General features: G+C 44.7%; 1 long non-coding RNA gene across 2 annotated transcripts in view; it reads left to right on the top strand.

Moving 5' to 3' along the window:
• The window catches only part of LOC310881217, a 41,527-nt gene extending 28,001 nt beyond the window's left edge, over positions 1 to 13,526 (top strand). Inside the window, exon 5 of one of the 2 annotated variants that reach the window (XR_014572206.1) lies at positions 718 to 13,526. This is a non-coding gene — a long non-coding RNA (uncharacterized lncRNA). The remainder of the gene's footprint in view (positions 1 to 717) is intronic. The other variant, XR_014572207.1, reaches the window with a different exon arrangement.
• The last annotated feature ends 8,105 nt before the right edge of the window (positions 13,527 to 21,631 follow it).

Here is a 21,631-nt window from a genome sequence, read left to right as displayed (position 1 = left end):
TACAGCATTTTAGGGGGATGCTGAAAACACCAGAAACAGGCTTGTGAGAGACAGCAAGAATTGGTGCTTTTGGCGTAGAGTAATAAGGCCTAGAGAATTTTGAGAAGCAACACCCTTTGTAGACAAACGATATCAGCATGTGGAAGATGCTCTTACATTTAGCATAGTAGTTCAACAAAAAAATACATGTGCTCAAGTTCTAAAAGAGGTGATGGCTCCAGGGCAGGCCTGAGATGTTGCTGGTGCGTGCTATGCCCTCTGAGCCTGCCGGTGGTCTTATGTGAAGGCTTCCAAGTAAATGTGCTGCGATGCCTTTCTCTAATATCAAATGTCTTAAACCCAAAGAGCATTAGTCTGCAGAATCTAAACCTGAGAGGTGAAGGATGGCTTCCACACTGGAATAATGTATGTGTGGAGGCTGCTGCAGCCGCCTCCTGTCTCTGATGAGAACAGGCTTCAGACTAGGGCACATGGTTGCTGTCTTCTGCTGGCAGCCATGTTTAGGGGCTTTTTTTTTTCTTTCCTTTGTGGATTGTGGTGTCTCTAATGATAGTCGGATTGTTTTTAAGCATTTATCTGTGAGGGTGGATGAACACTTGCTGTGCTGAATTTAACTGCTAGGACTTGTTGCTATAGGGGAGCTGGAATGGCCAAAGCATGTTTCTGATGCAAGTGTTTTTCTGCTATGTCATTACAACCACTATCTATTCTACCAAGAAACAGAAAGAAGACCAATGGAAAAAGAACAACAGGAAAAAAGAAAAATTATGAGAAAAGAGTTTACTTGGAGAGGGAAATAGAGGATGATAAGGAAGATCAGAAGAAATGAACAACAGTATTCGTGCTTCCTTTTTCATGCCTGTGACAGCTGTGGAGCGCAGTAATCAGGACTCTGTGGGGATGATATCTGGCTAGGAAGATTAGTAACAGGAACCAAAATTTGTCATAAGACACTGTTGAAAGCCGATGTTTCCGTAAGTATGTGTTCGGATCACACCCCTCACTGAGCTTTGCTTATCTCTAAGCCTGTGAACGGCTTTTGGAAATGGATGCTTTTTTGATTTTTATTCCCCAGTATACTGCAAAGAGGTAGATAAGGAGCTGAAATACTTAAAAACTTCTTTGTCATCCATCACTCCATCTGGTCCAGGGCTTAGCGCGCGTACCTGATCCTTCTCTGCTTCTGCTGTGCCACAGAGCTAAACCTTCTGGGACATGTTGGGCCTGTCGGGTTTATCTGGAGTCTGGAATGGGGGCAGCAGTGTGAAATCGGGAATTGTCTTGATTTGTTGAACCTTTTGAATTTGGCTTCTCTCATTAATTGCTTCAATTGCAAAGCATACTGCCTGCTAAGTAAGCTGGTGGAAAGTCTGTCTGTTACCCATGTGGCCTCCGTAACGGCAGGATGAGCACAGCTATTGCCAGGTACGCTCAGCTGAACAAGGGAACCCAGTTTCGAGGATAACCTGTGGTTAACTGGAGATAAAATCTTTGTTTACAGTCAATGGGACTGGTCTCTTGTACAGATGTCTGCTAGTAGCAAATCCTAACTGATATTTGGGTTTACACTGTCTGCTTAAAAGATCTGTATTATTTTTGAGGAAATAGTAAAGCTGCATGTTTAAAACCTATTTAGGACAAAAATCTGAGTTTTGTGAGTACTCTGTGTGTTTGTTTCCAAAGTGCAAATAGCAAAACACTACTTTATGAAAATCTTTTTTCTTTTTTTCCACACTTACTGTTTCAAATTCTTTCCTGAGAAACTGTGACCCCAGTTTTGAATTCCTCCTGTTTTGTAGGCATATTCTTGACTTGCAGGTTGAAATTTACTGGGCCAAAATAGCTTCTTTCATGAGGATGAAGCAGGAAGTCAAAATGCTAGGTTTGCTGAGGGATGTTGATGGTATTTTATCAATGATTAAGAAGGGCAGATCCTAAGTGGCTTAAAAAGTAAGGTAGGATGAGGAAAACACACAGACACTGGCAACCACTATAGGAAAATTAGGATATCTGCTTATATTTGGTATTTTGTATTTAGAGTAGCACAGAACCTTTTGGATTTGGGAAGCACAGTATGTTTCTGTGAACGCAGCCAAGACTTCAGGTATCTTATCTGTATTACACTGATATTTGCTGTCCCTTAAAAATGGGTTTAAATATGGGGAAAACAAACAACCAAACAAAAAAAAACAGAAATTGTTCTTTGTCCCTTGCCACCTGGGCTGCTAAATGAATCTGTGCCACTAGGATTATAAATTACTGTCACGGTCACTTGAGTTGGTTATGGGGTCTTTAAAGCTGGTTGGCTCCTATCACTGGGGTGAATGCGTTTGCCTTGATGTCAGGGATTAGCGGCTCTGGTCCTCAGCTGAAAGGGGGGATTTACCAGCGGTGAAGGATTCCAGGTACTTGCTGACAGCTTGTACTGCAGAAGATCAGAGTCCATGGTGCTTGTATTTGTTTTTTTTTTTTTTTTTTTTAAATAAAAGTATTCCTTAATCTTTGAAAACTTATTACATAAAGGATGTTACAGAAGAAAGCGTACAAGAGGATGGATTGGTTTGGCTGGAGCTGTATGAGTTCTAGCATAGTACAGATACCTCCTTACTTTCCTTTTGTAAATACATTGATTGGGAGGAAGGGAAGATGGTGTAAATGTTGTATAAATATGATTTGCAGTGAACAGGATTAGTTGGTAGCTGTGACTTTTTGTGCTGAGGATGCTAAGCTATGAGGTTGTGCTGGCAGGGAAAATTCCCCAGAAACCCTTATATAACAAAAATTGCATTCATCCCAGGCTCTCAGATGCTCGAGGAATGTCTAATGAGCTGGAGGTGGTGCGATCCCGCTGAAGGCTGCTCAGAGTCTTGGCTTGCCTTGATGACCTGTTGCAGTTTTAGGCAGTGGGGACGTTAGCACTCGTTGGGGTGGTAGGTGGTATTCCTCCTGGCCTCCAGCACAGAAAGGGCTGCCCACGCGGGCTGTGGTCAGCCAAAGTGTCTCTTCTGGTTTCTTCTGAGATGGTGGTGGTGGTTGGAAAGAGCGTTTAGGATTCAGCAGGATCCGTGAAACAGCTCCACAAAACTGGGAACGTTTTTTCATGACTGTGTTTTTAACCCGTTTGTTGTGCTTAAGTTATTAGCCTCAGTGCAGGGCAGCTGTACTTCTGAAACTTGTACTTGTGAAACTCCTTTTTGCTGAAATGCAGCAGATGAGCATGCATACAATTTTTATTCTCTGCCATTGCTCTCTTCAGAAATGAAGGAAAAAGGGGACTCTGAAGTTCTTTACATTAAACTGGTTTTAAAGATCTTTGGTCCGTCAGTGCGAAATGGAGTCTGCAGAGACTTGGCCCATAATTTGTTTTACTATTTATTTATGGTCACTAATTGATGTTAATTTGAAGAAGCTGCCTTCAAATTTCAGCAGTTTTCAGGAAGTGATGTATAGACCTTTTTATTATAAGATGAATTTGCCTGTCAGTTAAGCTCAAGAAGCTTGCTCGTGAAAGTTGCATGTTTAATATTAATCAGAATTATTGTCTGGTATTGCAGCTACCTTTTCCATAAGAATGCCGACAGAGAACTTAGTGTTGTTTCTGTTGGCATTGTTTTCCTCCTTTCCCCCTGCCTCCCCTTCTCTTGCGTTTTTTCTTCCTCTTCTGAAATCAGCAAACGTTTCTTCGCACTGCCTGGGGATTGTTTTCTGGTAACACATCCTCCGCAAAGAGCACCGTGCCTCTTTTTAATGGATACCAATGACACAAAATCAGTCTTAGATGTGTAAACACCTGCTGCACTCTGCAGATCTCACATTAGTTTATTCTGTTTTGTTCTTGGTTTTCTTATTACACTACTCATGTTTCCACGTGGGAGACGTTCTTTGTCATATTGTTTTGAGACTGCGCCTCCCTAAGCAGGCTGCTCCATGTAGCATTTGTGTGAAATTCTTATTTCTTTAATCCCCACAATTTGGACTTTTATGTGACAATTTGCATTCGGTGTAGATATAAGTAAGGAGCCAAGTTATTCTGTGAAAGCACCAGGTCGTTTCAGCACAAAGGAGATGCAAAAATTGTTCACTCTCTCAAATCTTGGGAATCTTGTTACAGCCTCTCTGACAAGGCGTTTCAAACCAAAAACATCTTAAAGAGGAAAAACCTGCACAGTTTCTTGTAGTCAGGATGTTGCTCACTGATCTGGAACTGCAAAATTTACAGCTTTTAAAACCTGAAGCTAGGTTAGCCTCTGAATTGAATAGATAATACTTGCCTGTATAACAAAGTTGTTGAATATTTTGGACTTGCATTTTTTAAGCTTGAGCTCTCTAATTTGGTTCACACAAATTTAATTGGTGTTATTTTAACTGCCTGTGTTACTTGAGAAAGATTTTTCAGTAAAGTAGCCCGCACTTCCAAAATTAGTCTCATCTAATTACATTGGCACTTTATTTCTAAGAACAATTTACCTACTGAGGATCAAAAGGAGCAAAAATAGATCTTTCTGCGGCGAGGTGTATTTGTCAGTATCTATGTATGGGAAAACATGCTTAGCTTTCTTCTGTCCTTCTTAAGCAAGCAGAGAGAAAAGTCAGCAGATGAGATGGTAGAAAGGAAGCGTAATGCTAAGCGATGAGCGGGGCTGAGGGAGTTGAGCAGGACACGGAGGGGTCCCAGCTGCAGAGGGTGGTGAGGGCGACCAGTGTGTGCCTGCGCGCAGCGGCCGAGCTCTCAGCGTGGTGGGGTGTCCATCCTGTTGTCTTTTGTTTTGGAGTTGAACTTGGCTGATTTTGCTTCATACAACCAATGCTATTCTTTATGCCAAGATATGGTTCTCTGTGTTTCAGGAATAGTAGTATTTAATGATTGCAGGCCACCCATCTGTGGTCTTCCATTTTACCCAACAAGCTGTATGGTCTGGGCAGCATTAGATTTACTTCAGCTGGCCTTCAGTTTTTAAATTTCATTGACTGTTACAAATACTGGAGATCACTGAATGGCAATGGATTGCCCACAAGCAAGGAGCTGTTTCTCCCGACCTGAGATGCCCCTGGTGCAGAGGGGCAGCTGCAAAACCCCTGTGTCAGCTGTAGCTTGCTTTGCCTCACAACTGGAACAGCACAGCGGCATCAGGGAGGTGCTGTGCCCAGTCGCTTAGCTCTGGGGTTGCAGGGCTTTTTAATCAGGAAAGAAGATGATGGCTAACGTGGCAGTGCTGTTGCCTGGTTTCTCAGGAAGCAGACCTCCAAAGGCTGTGCCATGCCGTGCGTGCTGCAGCTGCTGGCAGGGCAGGAAGAGCAGCGAGCAACACGAAATCCAAATATCTGCGGTGGTGGCAGTGTGCTGTGGGACTGAACGTCCTAAGAAAGTGTCATAGTTTCATTGGGGATTTGGGTTGAGAAACCCAGTCACCAGTTAAAAGAAGTGAAGGAAATAATGATGAGTCTTTATTAAAGGAAAAAAATCTGGATGTCAGAATTGGTAAAGGATGAGTGTCTTTTCCACGTGCACACAGATAATATTGAGAGGATTATGAGCTTACTCAAGAGTTCCCAGGACTCCAAGCAAGGACAATCCTTCACAAAGATGATGATAATAAAGTTTCATTTATTCCCTTTTTTTCTAATATTAGTATTCTAGTAAGCACATGGACATCCAAGTATGTTATGTATGATGTAGAGTTATTTTCTTATTCAGGTACTTTCAACAGGATCAATTTGAGATTCTGTGTATGTTGGGAAAATTTACTGTCCTAAGCAATATTAAAGCATGTGCTGTTAGAAATGAAAGTTATGAAATAAAACATAAATTTAGTATATATCCACCTTCAAAAGTTATAAAATAATGAGAACAAGGCTGTTGTTGTCTCCTGGGGTAGTTGTACAGGAGTTGGTAGGAACAAAGGTAACTTGCGGCAGGCTTGACACAGCGATGTGACCAGCCGAGTGTGTAAGACACAAACGTCTTTCAGCTGGGTGTCCTGGCAGGTGACGGAACCAGGTGGAACCTCCACTCATGCTTCAAAAGAGGCAAAACAGTGGTTGTTTTTTTTGTTTTGTTTTGTTTTTGTGTGTGTGTTTTGTGTTTGGTTGGTTGTTCCCCCACCCAGTTTTCCAGCAATGAAGGATGTCACAAGGTTATGAGGTCCAGCAGTCTGGCTGGTTAAGTGTTGGAAAAATAAACAGAGAACTGGCAGAATGTATTATCTGCGCCATCAACACGGTGCTGGAGACAGAAAGGATAGTGTAAATGTATTGGGCTGTTCTTACATAGAAGACGTGGCATTAATCTGTCAAAATTGTCCAGATAAATTCATCCTCTGTTGCGTGAGAGTTCCAGTGAGATGTCAGAACCACTCTCCTTGTCTTACATTGCAGAATGTGTGCATACCCCTCACCTGACTGGGTAACAAAAACCTCTGTCTTGCTCAGGCCCCGTCAAACAGGAATCCAGGCCTGCTCTGAAGCCAGGCTTCCTGGTAGCAGGATTAACCTCTGTAGAAAGGAAAAGGAATATTATCCTGGCTTTCATCTGCCTTCATGTGCTTGGATCAGAGACTCTTCAGCACCCAGCACTGCTCTGGGAACCAAGCTGTGCATGTGTTTTGTCGTCTTTAGGAGATGAAGGACAAACCAGCTCCTGGGTCTGTCTGGTGTTGGCTTTCTCCGTAGCATGTCTAGCAACAGCCCCACAGCCCCTCCTTGTAGGAGGAAATTGCTGTCGGTAAAACGTGTTGAAACACCACTGTGAAGATGTAGAGGCACCAGGAGCGTGTGGCCTGCGGCTCCAGGGCCTCCTCGGCGAGTCGGGCCCTGCGGCACGGCCTGGTATGAATGCCTGCCATTAGGGGCAGAGCTGGGGAGGCCTTTGGGCAAAATCTGTCTTGCTCTTCTGCACCCATTTCAGCTAGTCTGCCTTAATTGGTGAGAAATGCACAGATGTGGGCTCCTACAGGCACAAAACATGAGGCTGGCCTTGCCAGGCCTTTGCATGGGGAGCCTGGTGGGCGCCAAGGTATCATGGTGTCTGGGACAGGGGCGGTGCGAACGGACACCACTTCAGGAGTCAGGGACGGTGACCGAAAATAAAGCCAGGAAGAATACGTACAGCCTCATCTGAAAAATAGACAAGATTTTTGTGTTTATTCTGTCATAAAAATAAAAAATGCCAGCTTTTTTTGATCAAAAATTCTAGAATAATTTTTGTGTCCTAAGTAATAATTTTGAAGCGTTTGCCTTTGAGTCTTTATTCTATTAGAGTTCAAGAAGTGTTTGGACAATGATCTCAGACACACGGTCTGATTTTTTGGGGTGATACTTTGGGGACCCAGGAGCTGGACTCAATGACCCTCGTGGGTCCCTTCCCACTCGGAGATTCAGTGGTTCTGTGATGTGTCTGCATCGTGTTCGAACCAACAACTTGGCTGGATTGCCCAGATGTGCTCCTGCTCCTTTGCACATTTCAAAGAATTGAAAAGGAGGCACCATCTACTGCTCTCGTGCTGAGTGACTGAAGTCCAGAATTAATGCTTTCAGGCTTAATACAGTTTTTACAACAATTAGTTTTTGTGTATGAATTTTTTATATTTACAAATTGCATTTTATATTGGTGCAAGGAAACAAGCCAAATGTAAAATAAATAGATTAACTCTGCTTCTAAAACAAGTGTCAAAGGTAAAAATTTATTAAAGCACTGAGCCTGTTTTTTGCTGATCAGCCTCACGCTGAGCGGAAAAATCAGCAACATGAGTTTTTTTTAAGTATTTTCTTGTGGGAATGTACTCATTCCTCAGTGGGCACAAACCTCCATTAAAGTGTGTTGTTCTGAAGCTCTGATGTACATAATTGAGCAGCGAGCCTCATAAATATCCTTTTAAATATTTACTCAATTATAATTTAATTTTAATCTTATTGGTGTGTACCATTATGTTTGAGCGTCTTTTAAATCAGTATCTCAGTTCTGTAAAAAGGAAGTGTTCAGGTTTTAGTATTACATCAGTGGTATAATGCAGGCTAAATTAGTTTACATCTCTGTGTTCAGAGGCTTTAAAACACTGTCTCTGCTGAAATATGCGTGCAGTAATTGAGATGGATAAAAAAATACTTTGAATAAAAATTAGAGAGGTGAATGGAAGCCTAAGTGTGATTGTACTGCCTGGAACTAAATGAATTATTTCCAGCAGTTCAGATGAAATCTTGATATTATGGAATAGTACTGTGCATGGCAACTGGGGAGTAAAGCTAGGTGTCAACGGAAGGAAAAACTGAAGCCACAAGGAAATGTTGCTGCTTGGATGCAAGAAAATGCAAATAACCAGGAAACAAGCTTTAAAATGCAAGCGTTTTTTTGTCTCGGTCTCAGATTGCAGCATTCTTAACCATTTGGAGAGTCTGTTGCCCAGACTCGAAGTTTCTATTGAAATTTTGCATTTGATGCTATAAATTGACTTCTTACTTAATGTTAAACCAAGGAGTTGTTGAACAGCAGCTATAATTGAAGGTGTAATTTTGTAAGCATTAAGAGTTATGTGTAGGAAAGCATGCAAATCTGGAGGATGCTGTAAATGACTTCAGTGGTACTGCTTTATGGAGATGTGTTTACCCATTACAATGTGACTACTTTTTACCTGACAGTGAAAGCATTAAAAAAAAACTTGTGTATGCTCTTGTGCTTTTCAAAAACTTGGCTTTAGTGTGCATTAAAACACTGAGTAGTAACTTAAAACAGTAAATCTCAAATGATATTTGAAAGGGTTGCCTGCTTTTTTAGTTTATTACAGAGAAGCGCCAAGTGAGTGCTCAGCTACAGGTCTGTGTTAGTACCCTGAGACATTGTTTGCAAATTTTATCATTGCTTATTTACACTTCTGTCTGCTCATATCTAAGGCATGTGAAGATAATCTTTCTTTTGCACTTCAAATATTTTTCTTTCGAAATGTCACCAAACCACATGCCTTTGCATGCGGCAGTATATCTGTATTAGTAGCAAACAGATCAATGCCTTCAAGTAAAACATCAAAAGGGCGTTCACTTAATGTATTTAACTTCATTTCTTTTTGAGCTTTCTAGCTATTTTTATTACATTGCTTCGGCTTGTTCTGTATAACTGCATTTGTTTGCAGCAGAAGGCACAAGCACAGCATGCTAGGGGTACCAGCCAGGACGATTAGTGGAGAAGATGCTGTTACGTGGGCTTCAGTGACCCAGGGCTAGGTTCCTTGAGGAAGTGGCACAGTCTTCGTGAGCCCATCTCCAGTTGTCCTTTGTCTCTGTGCTGTTGTTGCAGGGCCAATGTGGAGTGCAGGTTGCTCCGGTAAGCCTGCGTGCACTGTGTTCACTGCTGCCACCTCTGCTGCTGCTGCTCAGGTGCATGTGTGGTCAGCGTGGGGGAGCAAGTGACTCGTGCCAGGTCGTTTGCTGGGGCCAGCAGTGAGGTGAGCTCATGTCCGGGTGCTTGGTCCCAGCTCTGTTGGGTAGCACAGCAAAAATCTTCTCCACAGGGTTCTGTGGCCAGGAAGGCCAACAGCATCCTGGCTTGCATAAGAAACAGTGTGGGCAGCAGGGCTAGGGAAGTGATTGTCCCCCTGTACTCTGCTCTGGTGAGGCTGCACCTCGAGTTCTGTGTTCAGTTTTGGGCCCCTCGCTACAAGAAGGACATGGAGGTGCTCGGGAGAGTTCAGAGAAGGGCGACGAAGCTGGCGACGGGTCTGGAGAACAAGTCTTATGAGGAGCGGCTGAGGGAGCTGGGGTTGTTTAGTCTGGAGAAGAGGAGGCTCAGGGGCGACCTTATCGCACTCTACAGGTACCTTAAAGGAGGCTGTAGCGAGGTGGGGGTTGGTCTATTCTCCCACATGCCTGGTGACAGGACGAGGGGGAATGGGCTAAAGCTGCACCAGGGGAGGTTTAGGTTGGATATTAGGAAGAACTTCGTTACCGAAACGGTTGTTAGGCATTGGAATGGGCTGCCCAGGCAAGGGGTTGAGTCACCATCCCTGGAGGTCTTCAAAAGACATTTAGATGCAGAGCTTAGTGATATGGTTTAGTGGAGGACTTGGTAGTGTTAGGTCAGAGGTCGGACTAGGGGATCTTGGAGGTCTCTTCCAACCTAGATGATTCTGTGATTCTTGCTTCAGTCAGGAAACCAGGGGGACAGTGTGCTCTGCTTAATAACACCCACTGATGGTTAACAGGGTGATCAGTCACAATGCTGCTTGTGGTGGTTTTCTTTCTTTAAACACGCTCTACATGGAAGACGTGGTTGTACCAGGTTGTACATCCTGTGGGTGGCTTGCGGGTGAGGGAGGAGAAGCAGTGCAGCCCTGCCTTCTCCCTGCCCTCCTGGAAGGTGATGCTGGGGTCTGTCCCCTCCAGACCTGCAGCGACTGCTGCTGAACCTGCTACTGGCTCTGCTCAGGCTGAAATCCCCCTGGTATTTGGGGTTCTTGGGAACAGGATCTGTAAGACAGGGGGTGCAGAGAAAAATACATGGAAACGCTCCCTTACCTTCAGTTACGGTGGTCTGCCTAAATGCATCTATAGCTCAGACTGGTGGAAAATGAGTCGCAATCACCACTCATCAGGCTGCTCAGTTGCTTTTTTTGGTGCTTTCCTAAGCCCTTTAGGAAGGAGGTGGCTAGCAACCCTGCTCCTCTTGCTGGCTGACACAAGGAGACCAGGAAGGGAAAGTGGAGAGGAAGCTGAATGTGAGCCCTGCCTCAGGGACTCTGTGCACTAGGTCCTTCTCCACCCTGAGTTTTTTTCCCCACCAAGAGGCAGTGCTCCCTGTTAGGTCGGGGAATCGTCCTGGCACCTTGCACACCAGTTGGGAAATGGGAATTTACTTTGTCTTTCAGGTACTCGGGTAAAGCTTTTTTATGCCAAGTCTGTGTAGGTAGATGTGAGAGAATAGACCTGTGTGTCAGGCAGTAATAACAGGAATCCTTTAATTAATAAATGAGTAGCTTTTATCTGTCTGAATAACAATTATAAGGGAGGAAATGACCAGCTCTAAAACCCACAGCTGCAGCATGCCAGCAGGACTGCTCAGTCTGTAGTTTTGATGCTGCTCACCCAACGTCATGCGATTTTCTGTTATCCTAGAACAGCTGCAATCCAAGCAGCATGCCCCGTTCGGCTGATCCCATCTTGGGATCTCTTGGCTTCAGCAGGGATCCCCGGCCCAGCCGGGTGCTCGCAGGACAGCCGCAGTAGTGCCGGGCCCTGCGGTCGCCCCGAGCAGAGCCGGGCTCGGGCTTCCTGGGCAGTGGGCGTACTCTGAGTTATGCCTTTCTGAGTCGCTTTGTGCACCTTCCTGCTGGTAGAAGCAGTCTTTTCCTTCATTTTCCTTGCCCCCCGACCCACTTTATGTGCCATGAGTAGACACCTGAAGCACCTTTATTTCCAGAGCTGGATGGAGGCTGCTGCAGAAGGGAAGGCTGCATCTCCAGCAAACACAGCAAGGCTCAGGCTGTTCCACCAGGGGTGAACGTGTTGAATTTGCAGTGCTGCTTGCAGAAGTATTTGCTGTGAGGAAATATTTCCTGATGGGAGCTATGTTGTTGGAGAGCCCAGCTGCATGCAGACCCCTGGAAAGTGCTTAGGAACCCGCCGGGCATCCAGCTTGGTGTTAGCAGTGCACCTGTTTCTCCTGGCCCTTGCCAAGGGAGGACACCATTGCATCACACACATCTGTATTTTATCTGAACATTAGCAAGCAAATGCAGGAGTTGTGAGCTTCGGTCTCTCTATTTTTTTTTCCTTTAATGAATTCTACTGTGTGAAAAGTTTATCAGGGGAAAAAATGGTTAGGTGTTCTTGGATCACCATAGGCTAGCTGTAGGATCCTTTCTCACCTGCACAAAGAGGGCAGCAGCTCCCCTGAGCTACGTGTTGCTGTGCTATGTCATTTGCTGGTGAATGATGCGATTTGGCTGAGGCAGGACAGAGGCTGATGCCACCGCGGTGCCGGTTGCCTCGTCCAGATCCACCCTGTGCCTTGCTATGAGAGAGGGAGCTTAAGTCTGCCAAATATTATTCTGTGCTCGCAGCAGCAGTCTGCCTCTTTCAAATGAAGATTTATGTTTTAGCCTGCGTTAGCTGCTGAGGTTTCTAAAGAACTTGTTATTGAAGGCTGTGGAACTCACTAAGATTGTCACTTTTCTTTTTCTGGGTTATATTGGCTTGGGTATTTGAAGCAAGTACTTTTATCATAAGTTTCCAGTTTGGTCCCAGGAGAAAGAATGTGGGCTGTAATGCGTTCATGGGGGAAAAAAACAGCAAACTCTTTTAACCTTTGAGTGGATGCCCTTGACTACTCAGTGCTAATTTTCATTAATATTGATAACTGTAGATGACACTCTGTCAATGCTACAACTCCAGAGTGAGATATCACATGTTTTATTAAAGCATTTTCTTTCCCGAATATTTAGCTACCATGTCATTCAAGATCCTTTTACTGGTAGAGAGAAATTCTTCTGTGTGTTTGTAGATCTTTAATACCATAGTTTTAAAACATCACCTAGTAAAACAATTGTTTGTAATAGTACAAGTCATCTGAAGTATTTTACAAGTTATGCAAATGTGGATAAACTTTCAGGATTCATGGCTATGCTTTTGGCATGTCATGGTAAAATGCTGTAGCTTTCAAGTACAGGTTTGGGGCTGCTGCGTGAGACTTTCCTGTGACCATGGACCTGGTGCTATGTCAGTGTGCAAATTGGGGCAGCAAGTAAGGTAAATTGGGGCAGTGAGTAAGAAGCTGCTCTGCCTCCCACAAGAGTGCAATTGGATTAGCTACCGAGCCGTTCCTCAGAGCTCCTCGTCTGTGCTGAGCCCAGCAGGACGGGGGAAGCACTGCGCTGTGCTGCCAGCTTGCTCGGGCTGCCCGTGAACACCCTGGGTCTTTCGTTGTGCCTACAGCAGTTAGAGCAGCCCTGGGCTTTGCGTTAGGCAATTAACCTGCTTCTCAGCCGCTGTGTACTGCACATGCGCTGCAGACACGGCTCATTCATGCGTTTATTGGGGTAGTCCCACTGTTGCAGACAATGGCATGCTGGATGTTTACAGTTTTCAGAAAATAAATCTCAGAAGACAGCAGATGGGAAAGTGGAAGCATTATTAGATTTACTACAGGAGCTGAAATGCAGAGAGAATGAATGCCTTCTGTACAGCAGGTTGGTATGCTGAGCTTGTGGCCAACTTCTTTGGCTGCAGAACATCGCTTCTGTCTGTAGTTTTGTACAGGCAAACCTTATAGGAAAAGCACTGGCTTCCTGGTTGGGGGAAAAAACAAACAGGAGAGAGACTATATGCTTAGAGAGAGCTACTATACACTTTTCAATACACATCAGTTTACAGCATCTTGGAAAACACAGATAAATATATGTTTGAATAATTTATTGGACTCAAGAATTAGAGGTTTCTGTAGTTATGTAGGAGAAAGTGATTTCCAAGAGAGAAATTACATGTTGCATTGTCAAAATGACAGGTTTTGCTATTGCATCTTACAAAAACTGCTTACCTGTGTGTGCCAGAAATCAGTGGTCGGCACCTCATTAAATATTTCAGTGCTGCCAAAATTGTGCTTTAAATGAGACAGGCTACTATTGAGCGCCCTCGAGAACTCTGCTTGAGGATGGAACAGCTACCTTCTGCTCAAACTTGAGAAATCTCCAGTTGTTGCAGGTGGAGACACAGGGGGCTTGTAAGGAGCGTTTTGGCTTCCAAATGCCAGCCAGTCTTTGTTCTCCAAGGTTAGAAGAGTATATTTTTCCTAGATATTGTCATCTTTTCTCCAGCAGTGGCTGGGTTTTTAGTACTGGGATTCTTCTTTAACCCAGGAAGTTGGAGCATCCTGAGGTATTGCTGCAGTCAGGTGTGAGGAAGACAAGGAAACATGGGAAAAATGAATAAAGCTGTGCTGGTTCAAATAGATGCAGTGAATTCACTGCAAGCATCTTTGATGTCAATTGAATAGCAGGTGCAAAATTTGTAAGTGGTTAATACTAAGTTAGTTCAGTTGGAGTGGCCATTGAAGAAACCAGAGCTACCTGTGAACAAATCATTTTGGAAAGTATTTGAGAACTGAATTTCACTTTGGGCCTTCAGAGGATGTCAGTAATCCTAGTCGAGCAGTTTTCATGCCTTTTGTTCTCTGGGCAGTATTTATTTCACTGCAAATTTGAAGAAACTGTGTTATTACAAATAAAATGAGTCATGCTTAAATATTTCAAGTGGAACAATTCTATATGTAGTTTAATTTCATGCACTAATACTTTTCCTTAGAGAAAGTCTTGAGTTTTCAAAACCCTTAAACCTGTGGGACTTTTCACTTTACTGACATTATTCTAGAAATGATATATGAAAACCAAGCCATTCTTGCAAGTAGGGTTCTCAGATTAGATACCCTAATTATGTCCTTTTATGCCTATTGTAAGTCAAAAGGAATTTGTAGAACACAGAGAAGAAAACAATGCAAACCACCATTATTTAAATGTATATGTATTTATGTATTGTGGAACACTGACTATTTTCATTAACGATTTGGGGTGAGAACAAGATTTTGCCCTTCTAATATCACATTTCATGGTGAAAGTTGGAAGTCATCTCCTGTGTTCGGAGCATTTTTTTCAATTAGTTACTTAATGGAAGGATTTAAGTGGAAAAAAATGTATTGGGCTTTTGGTCTCTCCAGGGTTATTGTTCTGTTTTTCAGGTTTTTTTAACAGCTCTATTTCTCAATGCCAAACACTTGAAAAACATTGAAGGGTCTGTGGAACTAAATGTGGACAACCTGGGCTCTCTATGGATTTAGATTGGACTGAAGTTTGGAGATCTTCATTAACAAAAAGCAGGGGATCTTAAGAGTGCCTGACGAGCTTTTGACACCTGGGAGCTCTGAACCCAAAGCATCTTGGTACCTTCTGTTTCTAATTGCCTTCCAAATTCACTCTTCACCTGGTTCCCCAAGCTGATGTGAGCTCTGCAACCAGGCAAGAACAAGGGACAAGCGTCCCCTTGGGTCCAGTGACAGGGCTGTAGGACATCCTGCCACGGTCCTCGGTGCTGGAGCAAAGGATCCCTTGAGCACATTGCCAGTCCGGTGACTTGTTATATTGCAGATCTAACTTTCAGTCAGGTCAGCAAACTAGAGGATTCATTGCCTGCTGCCTGTGACCTCTGGGTTGGCAGAAGGCAAGGCGTGGGCTGGTCGAGGGTCCCTTCATGACCACCCCTGAAGAGAGCGGCCAAGCCCCAGTTATTTTGGCTGCCGATAACTCCCTGCTTCATGTGCTGCTGAATAGAAAGGGGTACAGAAGGAGATTGCTTCGTTGGTACTGAGGAAACTTAATACTTCATAATGTTCTGCGGTGTTGCTTGTTTTCTGATGCGTGACATTTTTTTGATTCACTGAAGGGTGCCCGTACGGCTGCAGACAGCTTTTTATCTTTGTTAAATCATGATTACATTTTTGTTCCATTTGGGTTCCATTTTTGGAATACATAAGGTCATTTTGGTACAGTAGGAGCTATTAAAAATCTTAATATTGATTGCTTGTTGAAGTTAAATTGACTGTAGTTCTGAAAGTATTCCCCGAGCACACAGTGCCACAAATAACCAAGGTTCAGCACATGAGCGTCAGAGTACTTCTTGCTGGGTAAAGTGCTTGGAGAAGGATGTAAATTGCTACTGTGTTTAACTCTGTGCAGTCGTGATCTAGGGTTGAGAGATGCTGAAAAAGCCTCTTTTGTAGCTGTTTGATAGCTTAACTTCTATTGCAAAAATAGGAAATAACACTGGAGAGCGAAATGAGCATTACTGTGAGAACGCGTGGGGATGGCTGGAATCGGATTTCTTACCTTTTTGTTTAGGTTTTCTGTACAACTCCATTGCATTGGATTATACCCTGATAACACCTGTCAGGTTATTTCTTTTCCTGTTAGTGTCTCGGCTGCTGCCTTTCCAGATGCAAACAGGCCCAGCTGGGATAGAACGGAGCACAGAGGCCAAAGGAGCCAAGTCAGACCAGTACGCCTGCGTGTTCCCGAGGCATCGCGGGGGTAAGAGTTCAGAGATGATTTGGGTTTTCAAAGGCTTTAACTGTGAGTGAGCTTTAGAAAAGACATCTCAGGATGAAAAACATAGCGGTTTGAAAAGATGCTTTTCTGCTTTTGTATTTTGAGCGACCTAAGTGAGGGAAGGAAAGTGACTACGAGGACAATAAAGGTAAAATTAAATTTTGAAGCAGTCTGTAATGAATTCTTGTATCAGGTAGCTTCAAGCAGGAATAGTTTAGAGGAGGTTAGTGAGGATAGCAAACAGGAGTATACATGCAGAGCATTAACTGGCTGATTCCTTGAAAGTAAAGCAGATCCCGAAATTACTGCCAAAGTAGTACAGGGTGTTGGGCGCAGGAGACTGGCTACATAACAGCCCTGGTTCAGCAAGTGCACCCCGTCCTGTTCCCCCACCCCTCAGAGTTCCCACATCTCTGCTCTGCCTTCCTCTGGAGTTTTCCCAAGCCCCTTCCCTGTCCTTGTCCTCCTCCCTCCTGAGCTCGGTCTCTCTTCTTCCACCTTCCGTTACCTTTCCCAGGCTGTTGGACAGAGTCTTGCCTCTAGACTTATTTTCAGCTATCTTCTGTATTTTTTTTAATATATAAATGTGTGCATGCACCCACACACATCAAAATGTGTGAGATGTCTACCAACAGGCAGATGTGTATTAAGTGGAACAGGGAGTGCAAGACATAACAGCTTTCTTCTTCCATCCCTTAAGGTTTAAACGTGAGCTCAGAAGAACACGTGCTCTGTGCTCTGGGTGGGAGTCCCAGGAAAATAGAAAGTTCAGTTGTCCGATCACTGCTGGGGATCACCTACATCCTAGCTCCCCACAGGCAGTTTTCCTTTTTATTCCACTTTCTGCAGTGGCAAGGAAAGGAGAGCACTGCCTAAAAACAGGCCTGAACACTAGATACCTGGAAAAGCTAATGTCAGTTTGTTGTTGTCGCAAACACCTGATGTTCTGTGAGGCCCTGTAGGTTTACTAATCCTCACCAGCAGCCTAACGCATTCCCCTCTGCCAGTTCACTGTTTTTGTTTTTTTTAATAGTCTTCAGCAGCTGAGGAATTCCTAATTGTGTTTATAACAGCGGTCCATCTAACCCAGTAACCTTCCATACGCAGCACTGAGTTCAGCACTGAGAAATTGCTGTGTCTTTTAGCATTTTTTGACTTCTTGGTGTCAGAGGATGTCGAAGAGGTCTCCTGATTGCCTCCTGCACCTCCTACTGCCATTTCCAGACATGTTTTGGCTCCTAACAAAGGGCTACTAAGAAATAAAAATGTTTTTTTTTCCTATTGAGCTCTAGTTAAGAGGTTCATGTCCGATGGGACCCATGGCACACCTCTCTGCATTGTGGTCACAATTTAGTATGGGAGCTGCAGATCTCATCGCTAGCAGTCAGCTGTGTGTTATTCTTGGGCCAGTGGGCATTCAGCTTCTAATTGCGGCATGTTTTGTTGTTCAGCTCAATTATTTCTGCTGCTTTCAATAATGTAAGCCTGCTGAAAGCAAGTTCTGTATTCATTATGCCTAATTAATAGTCGCCTTTTCCAAAGAGTTTCATATGAGGCTTTGCCCAGAGCCACACACTTCAGCATTGTCCAGCTGCAGACCTCGTGGTGAACTCGGCCAAGGGAGCCAGATGTTACCTAGAAGCGGTTCTGCACACCCCAGCACTTTCTGTGCCTTTAATGCTCTTCCAAATGGCCATTGTTACGGCCATTCTCTTTTCAGACCAGCACAACTTGTTAAGTCTGGTGGGTTGGATCCTGCTGCTCTGGAAATCAGGGAAAAGAGGAGCTGAAAATGGTCCTACATCTTAAAAGTGATCCTCACAATGTATTTCCTGAGGAAATTCTGTGCTGGGGTTGCTTTGGCCGAAGGTGATAAATATTAGTAGCTGTGTCAATCTCAGCAGCTTGCTGAAATACTGTCTGTATTACAACTTTTAGGTGCTGAGAGCAGAGACAGAGAGGAATCAATTAGCTTTGCTCTGCTCTTTCACGTCTCACACAGCTTTATGCCTTTTCATTGCTATAACTTTCTGTAAAGTTCAGTGATAGTGGATTTTTTTATGTATATTTACACTAAAACACTTGTTTGTATGTTCTGTTAAGCATTGACTATGAACTCAGCCCTCCAAAAGTCATGTAGGATGAGGGGGAGCTTGAATTTGTCCTGGTACTTCTCTTTGATCTGACTAATCGTGTCTGTGTAAGAGAAATCACAGCAAGGAGAAGTTCTGCGTGCTGCGTCCTTTCTGCTTGCCACTGCTGCCACTGAGATGCTCCCTGTTGCCCCATTTTTCCCGAGTGATGCCTGCATCTGCACACAGGTCCTTGGAAAGCACCAGGACCGTGGGGCAGGGCATCACTTGCAGCTTTGTGGCGTCACTGCATGTGCTTTGCTTACGTGCTCCACCTCTACCAGGATCAAGAGAGGAGCAGGGCCAGGTCCTGTGCCTTTCAGTGCCTTTGAATTCCCGAAACAAGGGGCTATTTGATTTTCAAGTTTGTAGTCTCCAGCTCAAGAGAGAGCCCATTTTGTAAGATTAATGGCTCTCAGGGAAATGGTACAGGGAAAATGGCAGTTTAAAGGGGGGGGGGGGGGGAGAAGCCAATATCAAGCTTTTTTTCTTAATCTGGGATCTTTTCCAACTGAAAAGTCTCTCCTGAGCATTGCTGAAGTGTGCTTCGGCCCGATTTCCAACCTCCTTGTATCATATTAACCATTTCTGACAAATGCATGACCCCAAATGAGAGAAGAGGATATTGCATCTAAGCTTGCAGGTTCCCAAAATTACTGAACTATCCCAAAGTAAACAAAACAATTACTGCCCTTGTTGCTCACTGGGTTGATTCTGGGATGCAGTTCTGGTTTTGGTCCCAGCTCCACCATGATTTTGGAAATGCTGTGATCAGGGCTGGGAAGGGCCTTTCAGTTTTGCAGCTGTGTACCCAGTGTTGGCAAATGGGGAATCATTTTAGAGTGGAATAAACATATAATTTTTTGGTATTTTACTTGCCAGATATAATGCTGGAGAATTTTCTACATTTAAAGGAGATCTCCCATTGTTTCCAAATGACGAGTTTTACTGTGGACACATGTAGAATAAATGACAGAAATAAAAGGAAGCATTTGGAAAGGGTGGATACCAACTACTGCAGGACTGAACAGCGTTCAGTGAGGGTGCAGAGATCCAAGTGCGGGGGGACGTGTGTTGGAATACACCCAAACCCTCCTCTTCTACCTTCTAGAAAAGCCGAGAGCCAAAGTTTGTTGGACAGGAAGGTGGGAGGCTTGTGTTCCTTGTGCATCCTCAGTTACTAAATGCACTCGGGTGGGAAGAAGTCAGCCTCTGTTGGAACGGGCACTGGGACCCAGGGATCCCCCCGGGCGGTTACTGCCATGCAGACGGGGACGATGCACCGCCAGGTGCTTGGCTGTGTCTCTTGGGGTTGTTCCTGGTGGTCGAGGTGGTGCTTTGGCTGAAACTTGGTGTTCAATTTGACTTCAGTTTGCCAAAGCTGATCACAAATTTCAGTTGCATTTCTGTGGTGAACCTAACAGTTACAGGAAAAAGATTCCTTGGGTGTGACCTAGCTGGCCAGGTTATTACTGCTGTAGTAACACGAAATGAGAGAAGTGTTGTTTCTATGGTCGTCTCTCTACTGGGAAACAAACTTCTTGTCATCTGTAACCGTAAGGAAAAAGCCCGAATCAGCAAATGGGCAAATTTGGAATCTGTGCTTGCCTAAAGTAATTACGTTACAACTTTATAATATGGAAAAATAAGTGGTATCTATTTTTGAGATGGTGAACAAAACCACCACATGGGTCCCTGTTAGCATATTCTCTCTGGTAAATCTTTGAAGACTGCTTCCCGCAGCAGAAGGAGGCTATGCAGAGCCATTATCCAGTCTGCTCCATGCTATAATTGTGTAGTCTGTAGAAGTTTACTTGAATTTGGACTCTTTTTATGCCTTGTTTTCAGTACCCCATCAGGAAAACGTGAATAACAGTGCTGTAAACAGGAGGGAAAAAAAAGGAAAAAAAAAAAACATATACCAGCTGGTGCCTGGATTGTGGCCCTTGGCCTAGTATGGCTTTGAAACACTGCCAGGCTTGAGTAGGAACGCCACGTGGCGGTGGCACAGCACTGGCACAGGTGCCCCACGCCACACTGCAGCTTTTCCTTGGGCGTAGCACAGAGCGTGGCTCCCCGGTGCCATCCCCGGCCTTCCCCCAGAGCATTTCAGCCCCGCTCGCTGTGGGCTCTGGGTGCCCTCTGCCTGGAGGCTCGGGCCTCCCGGCCTCCTCCCTGCTGCGGCACAGAGCCAGCAGCCCCAGCTCCTCTGTCACAAAGGCCGGTGCTTCCACGCTGCCTGGTAGCAGGGATCTCCTGCTTTCAGCTGGTGTCGCCTCTCGTGTTGGGGTTGGATAGGGTCTAGCTGGTGAGAGAAGTTGGTGACTGAAGTCTTCGTTCCTTTGCTCAGTTGTGTGGATTTTCTGCTTGATGGTATCGACCAAACCTTGCCCTTCGTGGAGGCATTAAGAACGTGGGATCTCACCTCTATCTGTCTCATTTGTTCTCTTGACTTTGGGAGGTGGTTTTTGTTCTGGGGGGGTCGCTTCTGCTCTGTCAGAATGAGTTGAAACTTTCAAGCCGGGGTGAGAGAGACGGGATGAGACAGCGAAACGAGCTGTAAGAAACTTGGCCAAATAGCACTGCAAAGGCTTGCTTCTCCTTGCAAGCAGCTGTAAGTGCAGTTCACTACAAATTCAAGTCGGAGGCCTGAGCAGCCACGTTTCTGCCTTCCCCTGGTGCTCTCCGAGGGAAGGCTGTGAACCAGGAGGAAGCAGGACAGCTCTGCGGCTTCTGCTCCCTGCTCAGCTCCGCAAGCCTTCCCTGTGGGGGGCAACATCCGCAGCAGGGTCTTGTCTTGCTTAGCCCTGCTCCAGTGCTGTTGGCTGAAGTGGTGCAGCTAACCTGTGCCAGGAAGCTGCAGGTCCCAGTGGGCTGTAAAGAAGCCGAATGTCTCCTGTAGCAGCATTGCCCGAGCCTCCAAGTCCCGAGCCTGCTTTGGAGGCCGGCAGTAGTGCTTCTGCCCATCCCCTTGGCTACTGAATTTTCCCTGAGCACCAACCCTGATTTCCTCTGACCCTCTGTGTTTTTAGCCAGCTCATCTCGCCCACCCAATAGGAATATGTTTAGTAGTAATCAATAGGCTCTAGTAGAGATCAGATCAGGGGGATCAATTCCAAAGGGCTTTTTTCCAGGTTCATTGACCCTGTTCCTTAGGAATCACACCCTATCCTAACACGGATACCTGACAAGTTCCCTCTCTTTTCTCAGGATAAATCCAGCTCCTAAATAAGCAGCCTGATCATTTCAACCACCAAAGGGCCTCTGTACTGAAACACAAATAGCTTGACAAATGTTTATACTCCAATTATAAATAAGAAGAATAAACAGTCAAGTTGAATATCTCTCTGAAAAGAATATCAGTGTATGTTGTATCATTTTCAGGAATTGGAGCCCTCTGGAGAGGGCTGGAGCTCTGGAGACTGG

This window comes from Anser anser (assembly GCF_964211835.1).
Source record: "Anser anser genome assembly, chromosome: 14".
In the NCBI taxonomy this organism is placed as follows: Eukaryota; Metazoa; Chordata; class Aves; order Anseriformes; family Anatidae; genus Anser; species Anser anser.
Note: the sequence above shows the minus strand (reverse complement) of the source record. Positions and strands in the feature narration are given on the sequence as shown.